Below are 13,689 nucleotides of genomic sequence, written 5' to 3'. Positions count from 1 at the left end.
GTCCTTTGCTCCGGGCACTGATAACCCAATAGCAACCCTAAATGGCTGTCTAGCTGAACTACAGGAGTGGATGAGCGCCAGTTGGCTGCGACTCAACCCGGATAAAACAGAGGTCCTTTTGATACGACCGCGACATCAAAGGACAAGACTGCAGCATAGCCAACCAACTGGACTTACACTGGGGGATTCAGAATTACAGACCAGTGATCGTGTGCGGAATCTTGGCGTTGTCCTGGATGGTGGCTTGACACTTAAACATCAGATATCAGCCACAATCAAATCCTCATTCTTTCACCTGAGGAACATAGCCAGAATCAAGCACTTAATTCCCTCAGATGACATGCCAAAAGTCATACATGCATTTGTATCATCTCGTTTAGACTACTGTAATGCCCTCTACCTAGGTCTACCAGCAAAAGAATTGCAACGCTTACAGCTGGTGCAAAACACAGCTGCCAGGCTATTAACCAACCAGCCCTGTTCTAGCCACATAACACCCGTCCTCTACTCCCTTCACTGGCTGCCTGTAAGATGGCGAATCATCTTCAAGATTGGCTTACTGAGTTTCAAAGCATTACATGACCAAGGCCCAAGGTACCTGAAACAGCTTCTGACCCCATACTGCCCCACTCGATTACTGCGATCTGTAGATGAAGGACTTTTAGCAGTACCTAGAATCTACCGTAATTCATCTGGGGGTCGAGCCTTTAGTCATGCGGCTCCGACTCTATGGAACACACTTCCCCGCACAGTGCGAGAGGCCCCAACTATAGAATCCTTCAAAAGTAGACTCAAGACTTTTCTGTTTACTAAAGCATTTCCATAGTGTCCCTTTTAGTATCTTCATGCTTCTGTATTTTATGAAAATGTACTTCATTATTTTCTGTACTATATTATGCTATGTATCTGTTAAGCGCCTTGAGTCCTTTTGGAGAAAGAGCGCTATATAAATAAAATTATTATTATTAATTATTATTGAAATGTTAATTGAAACCTGTTCAACCACCTTCCTGTACTAGCAGGCGAACCTCTATTGATATGCAAATTTGAGGCAGTGAATGGGTGAGGAATTTCATAGAAGTGCAGTAAATGGTGTGTGTGTGTGTGTGTGTGTGTGTGTGTGTGTGTGTGTGTGTGTGTGTGTGTGTGTGTGTGTGTATATATATATATATATATATATATATATATATAATATTATGATTATATGTGTATTTATATCAGCGTATGTTCTGCAAGATAACTATCCAGTCTGAATCATAGCATTTAAATTATAGTAAATAGTCATTATAGATATGCTTAGAATCGGATACTTTATTTGTTATACATTTTGTGTATTTGTTTAAGTGGGTAAATTGTAAAACACATACAGGACTCTGTTAAATCCTTTGGCGCATAGGAAAAGGGAACAAAGGAGACCTGTGGAAACGATACAAATTACTTCCCTAAGTGTATTTCAACTAAGCTTGAAGGGAATGATCTGCGTACCCCCACTCACACTGTACGGGGGTAAGATGTATCCATAAAGGTATCTTTTTCTTTCAATCGTAAACCGATGTTTACAAATTGTCCAGACTTTATATCAAGCAGGCAATCGGAAGTGTTGAAATAAAGAAACGGAGTGTCGTACCCCAACTCACATGAGAAGAAACTCGATGACTCCTATTAAGGTATCTTTAAGTGTTCAATGCAGGTCTTAATGTGACTTCTCAGCAAAAGACGGTCTCATAGGATTTGAAAAAATGTCTTGATAAAGGTCCCAGGACCGAAACGCGTCGACATACCGCTGTGTGAGTAGCCATTAATTTCTTTTTTAATAGACTACACTGGAGTTCATTTTGGATTTATTGTGATTTTTGCTTGATTTTTTAACTTGGTTTAAACCTTCCTCCGGTATTAACCATTGAAAGACTTGCGGGAATCATTTTAGAATTTTAAAACTTTTTTTTGCGTATTTTGCACATGTTTTATCTGTTTGGTGGAATTCTTCTTGGAACAATAAACTGTATTATGGATTGTATGGAATAAGAAGAGTTTCCTGAGTCCAATTGTTTAACGATTGAGAAAGATATCAAGGCAACAAAGAAACCCAGATGAGAATTGGTCCACACCTTCACTCGTGAGTTGGGGTACGCCAATTAGATGTGGTTGGTGTTCTAAAGATACCTTGATAGGAGTCACCCCAGTTTGTCTTGTGTGAGTCAGGGGTACGCTTTGGCTTCATTCCTCCACCACTGTGAAGGGTAGATGCACAGTGCACCCAGCAAATATGACATAAGCATACTACATGATCACGGTGTAGGTCACCCACATTTTATGTTATCACACACGAAAGTGGGGTCACTTGAAATACTACACATTGTTTGTCTGTTTTATTTTTTCAAATCCTATGAGACCGTCTTTTGCTGAGAAGTCACATTAAGACCTGCATTGAACACTTAAAGATACCTTGATAGGGGGCGTGGCCTGGATACTGAAGGCAGCAGACTTGCTTTACACGAGCTCCAGCAGTTTGCACCTTCTTTACACTATTATACAGCCCCTTGCTGTCCCTATTTTCGGCAAAGTCGACTCCGGCCCCTCCCTACCACCCAGAGGTGCCCCTGTAGGAGCCGCGGAATCGGGGAGCACCTTTTGGAGCTCCCACGGATTGCGGCCTGCGGGCGCCCTCAGGACCGGGACCTCAATTTTCCCCAGACCGCAAGGATCGTTGCAGTGGCGCTGTGGATCCCCCCTTTTCTTACCCATCGGTGTCGGAGCAACGGCTACGCGTCCCGCAAGGAGGCTACAGGAGGCCGGCAGCTGAGCTCTGTTCCTGGCCAGCCGGAACCGTCAGGGGTGAGACGGAGAGGAGCGGCGCCCGGCGGTCACGTGCGTCTGGAGACCTGATCCGGGATCGGAGCTGGTGCCTGCACTCGGCGCTCTGTGACTCGCCGCTGGTGGTCCTGTGGGGACGGGAACAGGGGAGACCTCAGAGCTGCGCTCTCGAACTGGGAGGCAGCGCATCACCCTCACTCCCCCCACGAATATCATCTGACAGGATTAAACTGCTGGCCCACATTATTCCACACAATATGGACTCCTCTATACTGTGAACACACATAATAATTATAGCTAGCTCCTTGGTCCTCAAGGCAAACAGGGCTGCATTGCCCCAGCTACCCGGAGGATTGAGCTGCAAAACCTCGTCCCCAGTACCCCACACCGACCAGCGGCCATTTTACCTCCACTGCTGCAGTCTATTATCAGAGGGCCTGAGACGGAGGGGGACGGGAGCTGCACTGTCACTGCTGCGGACCATCATCGGTGCGGTGAGGAACTCTCCCTTCCTGATTCCCTGATTCCTGGTGACCAGAGCGCATTCTCCCGCTGCCCGCGGACCCGCGGGGCCATTGGTTTCCTAACTATATGTCTGCCTGCCTAATGTAACCCTGTGGCCATGTGGGGGCTCTTGCACGGCGACGACCCATAAGCTGCATGCTGCTGAGGATGTGTGAAGGTGTAATTCCACATTGCTCTACTTGAAGACCGACCTCATGGTGAAAGGGACTAAGAAAAATAAGGCCAAGACCAAGCCGGAAGCGACCCCATCCCCTGCGACCCGACATTCGTCGGACCTACGTCAGTTCTTATCTACTCCAACCTCAATTCCCACTATTTCCTCAACTGTCCCGACCTCCCCGAATCTACACAGTCCGGCGGACGATATGGCATCACCCGGGCCTCCACAGGCCCCATCTCTGTCTGCGGAGATAAGCGAGATATTATCTCATGTGAGATCGCTCCCCACGAAGCAAGACTTCTCAGCCTTGGAGACTCGCTTACTTTCCACCATCACTCAAGAAGTGACAGCGCTCCGACAAGATATGTCCCAAATTGCGACTCGTGTTGATGTCTTGGAACGCCATGAATCGTCTACCTTGGATTCTCTGACTAAATTTCGGGAGGTGCTATCTCATCAAAGGGACGATATCTCTTTTCTAAAATCACGCATGGAAGATATGGATAATCGCGGCCGGCGGAATAATATCAGAGTCCGGGGCTTATCTGAGAGTGTCCAACAGGCTGATCTGACAACCGCATTATCTACGATATTTGGAGAACTCATCGACCTGGATCCGAATAAGGACATTACATTTGACAGAGCTCACCGAGCCCTTCGTCCTCGTGGCTTACCCTCCGATAGACCACGGGACGTGATATGCAGGCTCCATTATTATGCCCAGAAGGAGGAAATAATGAGATCGGCCCGTCAGCTGGACAGCATTGACTTTCAGGGAGACAAGATCCAGATATTTCCTGACCTTGCCTGGTCGACCTTACAACAACGTCGAGCCCTAAAGCCTCTAACAGACGCTCTAAGGAAACTCGAGCTGAAATATAGATGGGGCTTCCCTTTCTCCCTCCAGGTCTCTCATGGTGGCAAAGTCGCGAGTCTCTCTAGACCCTCGGATTCACAGGCCTTCTTCACGATATTAGGAATTCCTCCGGTACCGTTACCGGATTGGGATGCTTTTCACCACCTACCGGAACTGCCTGTTGTGCTCCCTCCAGACGACGCGTGGCAACAGGTTCGCTCCCCACGGAGGCGGGGAGCTAATCCTGGGCCACGTTCATCAGAGCCCCCCTGAATGGGAAGTCTTGTTCTGAATGGTCGTAAACTTACTTGCTACCCACTGAGTTTTTGTTGTTGGTTTCTTTTTTCCCCTAAATAATGTCATGTGTTGCTCACACGTGAGATCGGTTCAGGTGATGTAGTAATTTTGTAATAGTATGCAGTTGCCATGGTTTCAAAGATAAGCGATGTGGTTTGTCAACATATTATTCCGGTTCATTTTTATACCGTATTCTTTATTTTGTTGACGATACTCACATACACAACTAACCAACTTTCATGAAACCTGGTCTGATAGTCTAAGGTTTATTCGTATACTTTTACATAAGCTTTTATATATTTTTTTTAATCTTTTTTATTACTTATGCTTTTGTGCACTCCTCAGTGGTATCACACATTTGTTTAGATCCTATCTTGTGGATGGTCGCTGTCCTGGGCCCCCCGTAAGACCCCCACTATGCTGCATCCCCTGTCTCTTTGGACTGGGAGCCGGCAGGATTCCGCTCCTGTCCTTTTTGCAGCGGTTCTTCTCGTAGTATTACTGTCTCTGTTTATTGCCGAAGTGTATTACGGCGTGGATTCCCACGCTGCATCTTTTTTCTCTTCTTTTCTTTTCTTTCCCTTTTCTCCTATCTTCTTCTCTTGCTGCTCTTCCTTTCCCTCCCCCAATGTCTGCCATAGGGAAGACTTTTATGAAGCAATTGGATCCGCCGGATAATGGGGGTGAACGAGCTACATGTCACTACCCTTAACGTCAAAGGGTTGAATGTTCCTGAGAAAAGGTCTAAACTTCTTAAATGGCTTAGAGACGAGAAAGCTGACGTTGCTTTCATTCAGGAAACACATTTCAAGATGGGACACGTGCCGTCCCTAAAATGTCACTACTACCCTCATGTTTTCCTGTCTAATAACTCTACTGGTAAAACATTGGGCGTAGCTATATTATTGGCTCGCCACCTGCCTGTTCTTAATGTGGCCTCCCATAGAATAGCTGAGGGTAGGGGGTTGTTGGTGAAATGCGACATACATGGTCAACGTTTCTCTTTCCTGAACATATACGCCCCTAATGCTAAACAACCTTCCTTCATATCCTCGGTACTAGATACCGTTGAACCTCTCCTGGAGGGGGTGGTGGTGATGGGAGGTGATCTAAATTGGACCCTAGACCCCCACCAAGACAACTCTAAAAAGAACTCTTGCAGGCCGGAGAGGGAGCATAGGGGAATGAGACGTACCCTGCTTGACCACCAGCTGATTGACACATGGAGACTGACACATCCCACTGAGTTAGATTACTCCTTTTTCTCGCACCCACATCAGACATACTCCAGAATCGATTACTTGTTTCTGAGCCATCGGCACCTACACCTTCTTTCTGACGCCTCTATAGGACAGATAGTGTGGTCAGATCATGCTCCAGTTAATCTCACATTACGCCTACCTCCCAGTACACACCGCCAATGGTCCTGGCGCTTTAACAACACTTTTCTGCAGGACGCAGATTGTAGGTCCCGAATCGAGAACGCCTTAGATTCTTATATTTGTACCAATGACCTAGATGACATTTCTAAAGTCTCAGTCTGGGAAGCTCATAAATGTGTCATTAGGGGGGTTTGTGTTCAGATAGGATCCTTCCGCAAAAGGCAGAGGGAGAAACTTCGGGGTGATTTATTGTCTAAAATACAATCTCTCGAGCTCCTACACAAAAAATCCCAAACCCCACTACATTATGCTGATCTTGAAGCTGCTAGGGCAGATCTGAATAAGTTACTCTCTGATGGAATCAAGTTTTCTTATCGGAAGTGCCGTAGCAGATACTACCAATGGGGCAATAAACCTGGGAAATTATTAGCCAAAGCACTTAGAGAGCAACGTGCTCTTACCTTTATTCACACGATTAAAAATAGCCATGGCCAATCCCAACACCAGACACCCCACATTGCTAAGGCCTTTAGGGCATATTATTCCACCCTGTACAACCTCTCCGGCTTGACCGGAAGAATTGATAAGTTGTCCCATCAAACTGCTATAGCTGATTACTTACGGGCCTTAGACTTCCCAACACTAACCACAACGGAAGCAGAAGGTCTGGACGCCCCGTTCTCTACTGAGGAGGTTCAGAAAGTAATTGAATCCTCCCCCAACGGCAAGAGCCCTGGTCCCGATGGATACACCACTGCTTATTACAAAGCTTTTAAAGAGAAATTAGTCCCTATACTCACGAGAGCCTTTAATACCATATCAGATCAATCGCCTTTTTCCCCACAATCTCTTGAAGCCCATATCGCAGTTCTACCCAAAGAGGGTAAAGACCCCAGTCTTTGCTCCAGTTACAGGCCAATCTCACTGTTAAATATAGATATAAAACTTTTTGCTAAATTGATTGCAAACCGCCTTAAACTATTATTACCTGGTCTGATACATGGTGATCAAGCGGGATTTGTTTTAGGCCGCGAAGCTAGGGATAACACCTCTAAAGTGCTCAACATGATTCATTATGCCGGCCAGCTTTCATCCCCTTCTATCATACTGTCGACCGATGCCGAAAAAGCATTTGACAGAGTGGACTGGGACTTTCTGGCCGGTATACTGAAGCATATGGGACTCGGTAACGCCTGTCTTCATAGAATTTTATCTCTTTATACCTCTCCGTCCGCCAAAATTAGGATTAACGGCTCCCTTTCTGATTCTTTTCCAATCGCCAATGGCACGCGACAGGGCTGTCCACTATCCCCATTGCTCTTTGTCCTTTGCATGGAAACCTTAGCTCGAAGCATTAGGGCGAACCTGAGTATTGCGGGTCTGTTGGTAAGGGGGACAGAATACAAATTGGCATTGTATGCCGACGACCTACTCGCTATAATCACAAAGCCGGTCACTTCTTTGCCAAACTTGATGGTAGAATTTGATAAGTTTGGAGCCCTCTCCAATTTCAAAATAAATTATTCTAAATCTATTGCCATGAATTTAACTACTCCTCCTGATATAGTAGAGGGCTTGAAACACGCCTTCCCTTTTACCTGGCATGACCACAAATTAAAATACCTGGGGGTGTTACTGACCAACGATCTAACCAAATTATTTTCCCTGAATTTTGTTCCCCTTTTGGCCAAGCTTCGCCTAGACTTCCAGAAATGGAAGAAATTAAGACTGTCTTGGTTCGGCAGAATTAACATTGTCAAAATGAATACCCTCCCTAGGATACTATTCTTTCTCCAGACACTTCCGATACACATTCCCCGGCTTTGGCTCCGAGACGTCCAGAATCTTATCCGTGCGTTCGTTTGGGGCTGTAAGACACCCAGGTTTAAACACGACATTTTATTTAGGAGAAAACACCACGGGGGGCAACAACTCCCGCATATTCCTAACTACTATCACGCAGTACATCTGAATAGGATTCTGGAATGGACACGTGCTAAAGACCGCAAACAGTGGGTCCTGCTAGAGGAGGGCTGTTTCCCACATTATATTGAAATTGTACCTTGGCTCCCTACCCTTCCAAAGGTTTCACACCCCACGGTCTCACCCACGCTCAAATTATGGGCCACGCTGAGATCCCAGAGCCACATATCCTCCAAATGGTCCCCACTAACCTCCCTTCTCTATAACCCTGAGTTTACTCCGGGTCTTCATGGGACAGCTTTCACTCCATGGGCAGAAGCCGGGATTTTTAGAGTTGGTCAGCTGGTGAGCTCGGGTAGGGTGCGCTCCTTTTCAGATGTTCAATCCTCCTGGAACCTACACAGCGCTGAGTTCTGGAGGTTCCTACAGGTTCATCATTTCATATCATCCTCTAAGAACCTCTCGGATATAACCAGGGACCTCACTGCGTTTGAAAGCCTATGCACCTCTCCCGGCTCTCCCACACATACAATTTCACAAATATATGTGCTTATCATGGAAAACGTTTTCCCACAACCCCCTACCTTTATGGCTTCCTGGGAAAAGGAACTATCAGGGCTACCTTCGCAGATTAATTGGGAGTCCGTATTTAAGAACGCCCAGGCGAGTTCTCTATGCTTATCGACACTTGAGACCCTCTATAAACTTATATATAGGTGGTATAGGACTCCTCGTGTTCTTAATAAAATGTTTCCCTCTCTTTCGAACCTGTGTTGGAGATGCAAAAATGCCCCAGGGAGCTTCATACATATTTGGTGGGAATGCCCTCTTATAACCCCATTTTGGGCAGAGGTATTTAAATGCACCGAACAAATAGTGGGAGATAAGATCCCGAAAGACGCAGGTTTTTGGCTCCTCAACCACACCCCCACGGGAACACATTCCTACAAATGTTCACTGTTGAGACACCTTAGCAACGCAGCAAAAGCGGTTATTCCACTCCTTTGGAGATCCACCTCACCACCCTCGATTAAATTATGGATTTCAAAGGTCGATTACTTTTTGGACATGGAAGACCTTGTCTCCTTCTCATCTGGGAAAACCGTTAACTTTATAGCCACTTGGTTTCCCTGGTACGACTTTAAAGACACACCTCTGTATCGGTCCCACATGACGACATAACCCCCCTCTTATTCATATCCATATTTCGGTTATGATGTCTCTTTAATATGGCTTAAACCCTTAAGTGGTAGAGATCCCTTCCCCTCCGTCCCCCAAACTACCTGTCCCTACTGCGCAGACTTTCACACCTGTCTTAATTTTCCCTCTCCTTTTTCCTTTTCTTTTCTTCTTTTTTCTTCTCTTCTCTCTCTTTTTCCTCTTTCTCATTCTCCTATACTGTTTTGTTAAAATGTTCCCCATTTATAAGTTCTGAAGTTGTAAGCAAAGCAGACAAATTATTTTTCTACTCTGTGCGCTGTATGTGTATTGGACTGACATGTATGACAAGTGATGTTTTTGTCCCTTCTGCTTTCTTTCTGGAAAAGTATTGCTGCAATGTTTTGTATGCTGCTTTATTTAATAAAAAACAGTTTACACACAAAAGATACCTTGATAGGAGTCATCGAGTTTCTTCTCATGTGAGTTGGGGTACGGCACTCCGTTTCTTTATTTCAACACTTCCGATTGCCTGCTTGATATAAAGTCTGGACAATTTGTAAACATCGGTTTACGATTGAAAGACAAAGATACCTTTATGGATACATCTTACCCCCGTACAGTGTGAGTGGGGGTACGCAGATCATTCCCTTCAAGCTTAGTTGAAATACACTTAGGGAAGTAATTTGTATCGTTTCCACAGGTCTCCTTTGTCCCCTTTTCCTATGCGCCAAAGGATTTAACTGACTCGCCCCTCTTTGCTTGTATATGTTGTTGGATAAAAGGTGAAATCCAGATTTGAGTCAGTGTTTTCCATAGGCAGCATTTCCCTTGCGCCGTCTTTTGTATTCGTTACAGTAATACCATTTTTTTGCACATACAGGACTCTGTTCCGGCCGAAATTTTTTTTTAGGTAGCACTCAAAGGAGGATTACCCTTGTGGGCGACTTCCGGCGGGTGTAAGGAACCAAAGTGTATTGTGTAGTGAGCAGTAGCATTTTGCTCACATTGATCGTGATAAATGTGGTGTAGTCAGTTGCGAACGCACGGTGTACACATGGTACGGTACGTGAGGTAAACGTACGGGAGCGTGCGCGTGGTGAAAACGCGCCCGGTTGCGTAAGCAAGCAAGGTTGCGTGAAGTAGCGAGCGCAAGTGTAACCACACAATAGGAATAAATTTAAAGGCGGGATAGAAAACATAGTTATGCAATAGCAAGTAACTATCCGATTTTAAAGCAGATTATTATAATATTTTGTTTAAAGTGTACTACCTCTGGGGCAAGCTATTAATCAAAGGGAGTGATATTTTTCTGTACAGAAAACCTTGTGTGTTAGCGTGAGTTGACAAAGTGTGAATGCATTGAACTCCATGACCAAACCGGGAATCCCGTGGAGACACTGAGTTGGCAGAGGCTTAGTGGCGTGAAGGCTAGCGACCTTACGTTATAAGAGAAATACGCAAGTAGTGAGGAAACTTGCGGAGGAGCGTGATAGAGTATAGATTGTGAAGTATTGAAGTTAAGGTTTTTGATGTTATGATCCGGCTGTGGAGCGCAGCTAGTTGAATTAGACTCCTGTGATCGTAGGGCATATAGATAACAAGTATCTATAGACCATGCGATTGGACTGCATGTCTGTGTGTGATACACGGCGCAACGTGATAACATTTGCGTTCTTTTCGCAATTGCGTCATCATACGCGCTGTGAAGAGCAGACGTGATTTGTGTAAAGTAGACAGAATTTTTAGGTGGCGTATTGATTATTGCTGTTAATACATCAATACTTACAGTGCAGAGGGGCCTGGTAGGGATCCTCACTGGGTACGCGGGGGTCACTATTGGAGTGAGTCATGGTACTGCCAGCAGAGAAGGAGCGGGTGAAAAGCGCTCGGAGGACTTTTCACCGTTTGCTCGCATTGTTCACTTGGTGCTCGTGTAAAAGAAAACCCACAATGGAAGCCAAGTGCACAAGCGAGAAGCGTTCAGCGGCCATGGTTCAGGCTGACGAGCAGAGACCAAGAGGGTCCGCTCAGGTGATAATGTGTGGGAAATATGGTCCACACGCAGAGGCTTTCTGTGATGAATGGGTGAGAATGACAGTGGATGATAGGGCATCATTTCCTAGAGTTGGTGGGTTTGATCCTGTGGTATTGCAGGTAATATGAAAACAAATATGTTTAACCAAAGTCTTAAAAGAAAACGAAAACAAGAACGGTTTGCACTTGTAGCAACAATAAATAGGTAGAAAAGAGAGAAAGCAGGTACACCGCCATATGTGGATGTGGAAGCAGTTACAGCCAGCATACAAACTATAGAAAATAATAAAAATAAAAATATGAAAAATGTGAATGTAACCTATATATGTACTAATGAATATCAAAGTTTTATGTAGGAGGAGAAGGCGACCTGTCTGGTTTCAGCCATTTCTCATGCACTCAGAGGAGTATCCAACCGGTAAAAGTGGAGCTGTAGCCTGCAGGGGAAGGGACTGAGACCAGTGGAACTGGTAATGGTAAGTATGGAGTCATTCAAGTACATATATATTAAAACCCAAAAATAAAATAAAAAAAATCAAGAAAGTAATGTCATAAATGGAGAATATCCTTTCCGCACATTAGCATTTCCCATTAGGAAAGCAGACAATGATAGGGTAACCCCCGTGTATTACCACATAAGAAGTATTCATTTCTAGTAATGCCCTAGTCTAGATGAGCTCGGAAATGTTTGTTGGACCATGTACAGACCATTAATACGGGATGAGAAGGATTGAATGAATACTTCGCATGACCTAGAAGCTTGTTGTTTTCTTTTGCAGTACTAGAAAATTCTTCGTCAAGATAAGACCACTGGTAAACACTACTTCGGCAAATGGGAGGAACGAGAGAAGTGCAACATTACCCTTTGACAAAACCTGCAAAAGTTACGATTGGGCCTCTATGATGCTAAACCCTTTCCTTTTTTTCCTAGCAGCATTGGCCCCTGACTAATTTAATCGACAGAGATTTTGTTATGTAAATTTAAATGTGAAATACGTATATTGTACACCCGCTCAGGAAGTACAAGGTATGTTAGATAACCCTCAAAGACTAATGTTGCATTCCACTGTTCTAGATTCATGTCCATCACAGGTAGAGGAAATTATCTCACAGATACCGGGTTCCCTATGAACTAAGGATGGACAGGACACTGGATTGATGGCTGAGGTAGTCCCAGTAGTGACACAGCAAGCACAAGCTTTAAGGGGGGTAGACCAAGTAGTTAATCAATTCCCCGTAGTGCCCAAATCCAGTTGTCACTTTAGTAAAATCCTCTCCACCTCTACAAAATTATCTGTCGCCAACCTCTATTCTTTTTTCTTCACAGTTTCCTCTTCACCTTTGCGTTCACACAGGGTGGTACAATACATGGACCCGATTTTCCCAAGATTTCGAGTGACAGCCTGAGTATTGTCTCCCAAGCCCTGCATGACTGTTTACAGTCCTTTCAGCCTGAGAATGGGTCGGTGCTGATACAATATGTTGATGACTTGTTGTGCGCTGATTCATTTGAGTCGTCCATGGCAGATACGAAGCAGTTTCTGTTTTGTTTTTTCCAGACAGGTCACCAGGTCTCAAGGGATAAACCGCAGTTGTGTAAGACCAGGGGTGTATCTACCTATTGGCCAGGATGGCACTCGCCAGGGGTGCCAGGCAAGGAGGGGCGCTGCCTGGCTGTGCCACCCGCAGCCAAAGGATAGAAAAGCAGTACTGTCAGACTGTACCTGGTGAGAGTCTATTACTGCTGGAGCGGCGCTGGTGTCCGGCAGCACCGCACTTGTAATCAGACTCAAAATAAACTACAGCTCCCAGCAGCCCTTGTTGCTGGGAGCTCCCGGCAGCAAGGGCTGCTGGGAACTGTAGTTTATTGTGAGTCTGATTACAAGTGCGGTGCTGCCGAACACTAGTCTGATCACTAGGGCAGTGCGGTGCTGACGGACACTGGCGCCGCGCCGGCAGTAACACACTCTCACCAGGTACACAGCAATTGTTATATAGCACAGTGCAATAGATCTATTTGTTGTTGAAGATAATAAAAAAGTGGCAGTGTTTGGGAGAAGGGACTGTATTACCTGGAAAACGACACGATTTTCATGCATGTTAGATGTAAGTAAGTAGTAAGCGAAAACTTTAACTTGTTGAGTGTAATAAAGAAAATACATATCTTTACCAATTTCAAGGCCATGTTCAAGGAAATGTATATCCGTAAATTGTATAATTGATCATTTTATCTTGGAAGTGATGGCACCCTAATGTTTTTTCTAACAGGAAGTCCTTCTACCATCCAACTAATGGTGTTTGGTTAATGGCTGGGTCCATTTGAGGCTTATCTCACAGCAGCTCATTAGCATTTAATTCAGGATGCAGTCAAGATGCCAGCGTTTGGCATCCCGGCGGTCGGAAAGCTGACGTCAGCATCCCGAAACTGCTCGGAATGCTGATGCAGGCATCCCAACATAGATAGCGATGCAGAATGCCAAAATCCGGATCAAGTTGGTGCCAACGTCTCCACTGGCAAGCCACGTGGGAGGGTTAGG

This window comes from Pseudophryne corroboree, chromosome 5 (genome assembly GCF_028390025.1).
Source record: "Pseudophryne corroboree isolate aPseCor3 chromosome 5, aPseCor3.hap2, whole genome shotgun sequence".
Classification (NCBI taxonomy): domain Eukaryota; kingdom Metazoa; phylum Chordata; class Amphibia; order Anura; family Myobatrachidae; genus Pseudophryne; species Pseudophryne corroboree.
Note: the sequence above shows the minus strand (reverse complement) of the source record.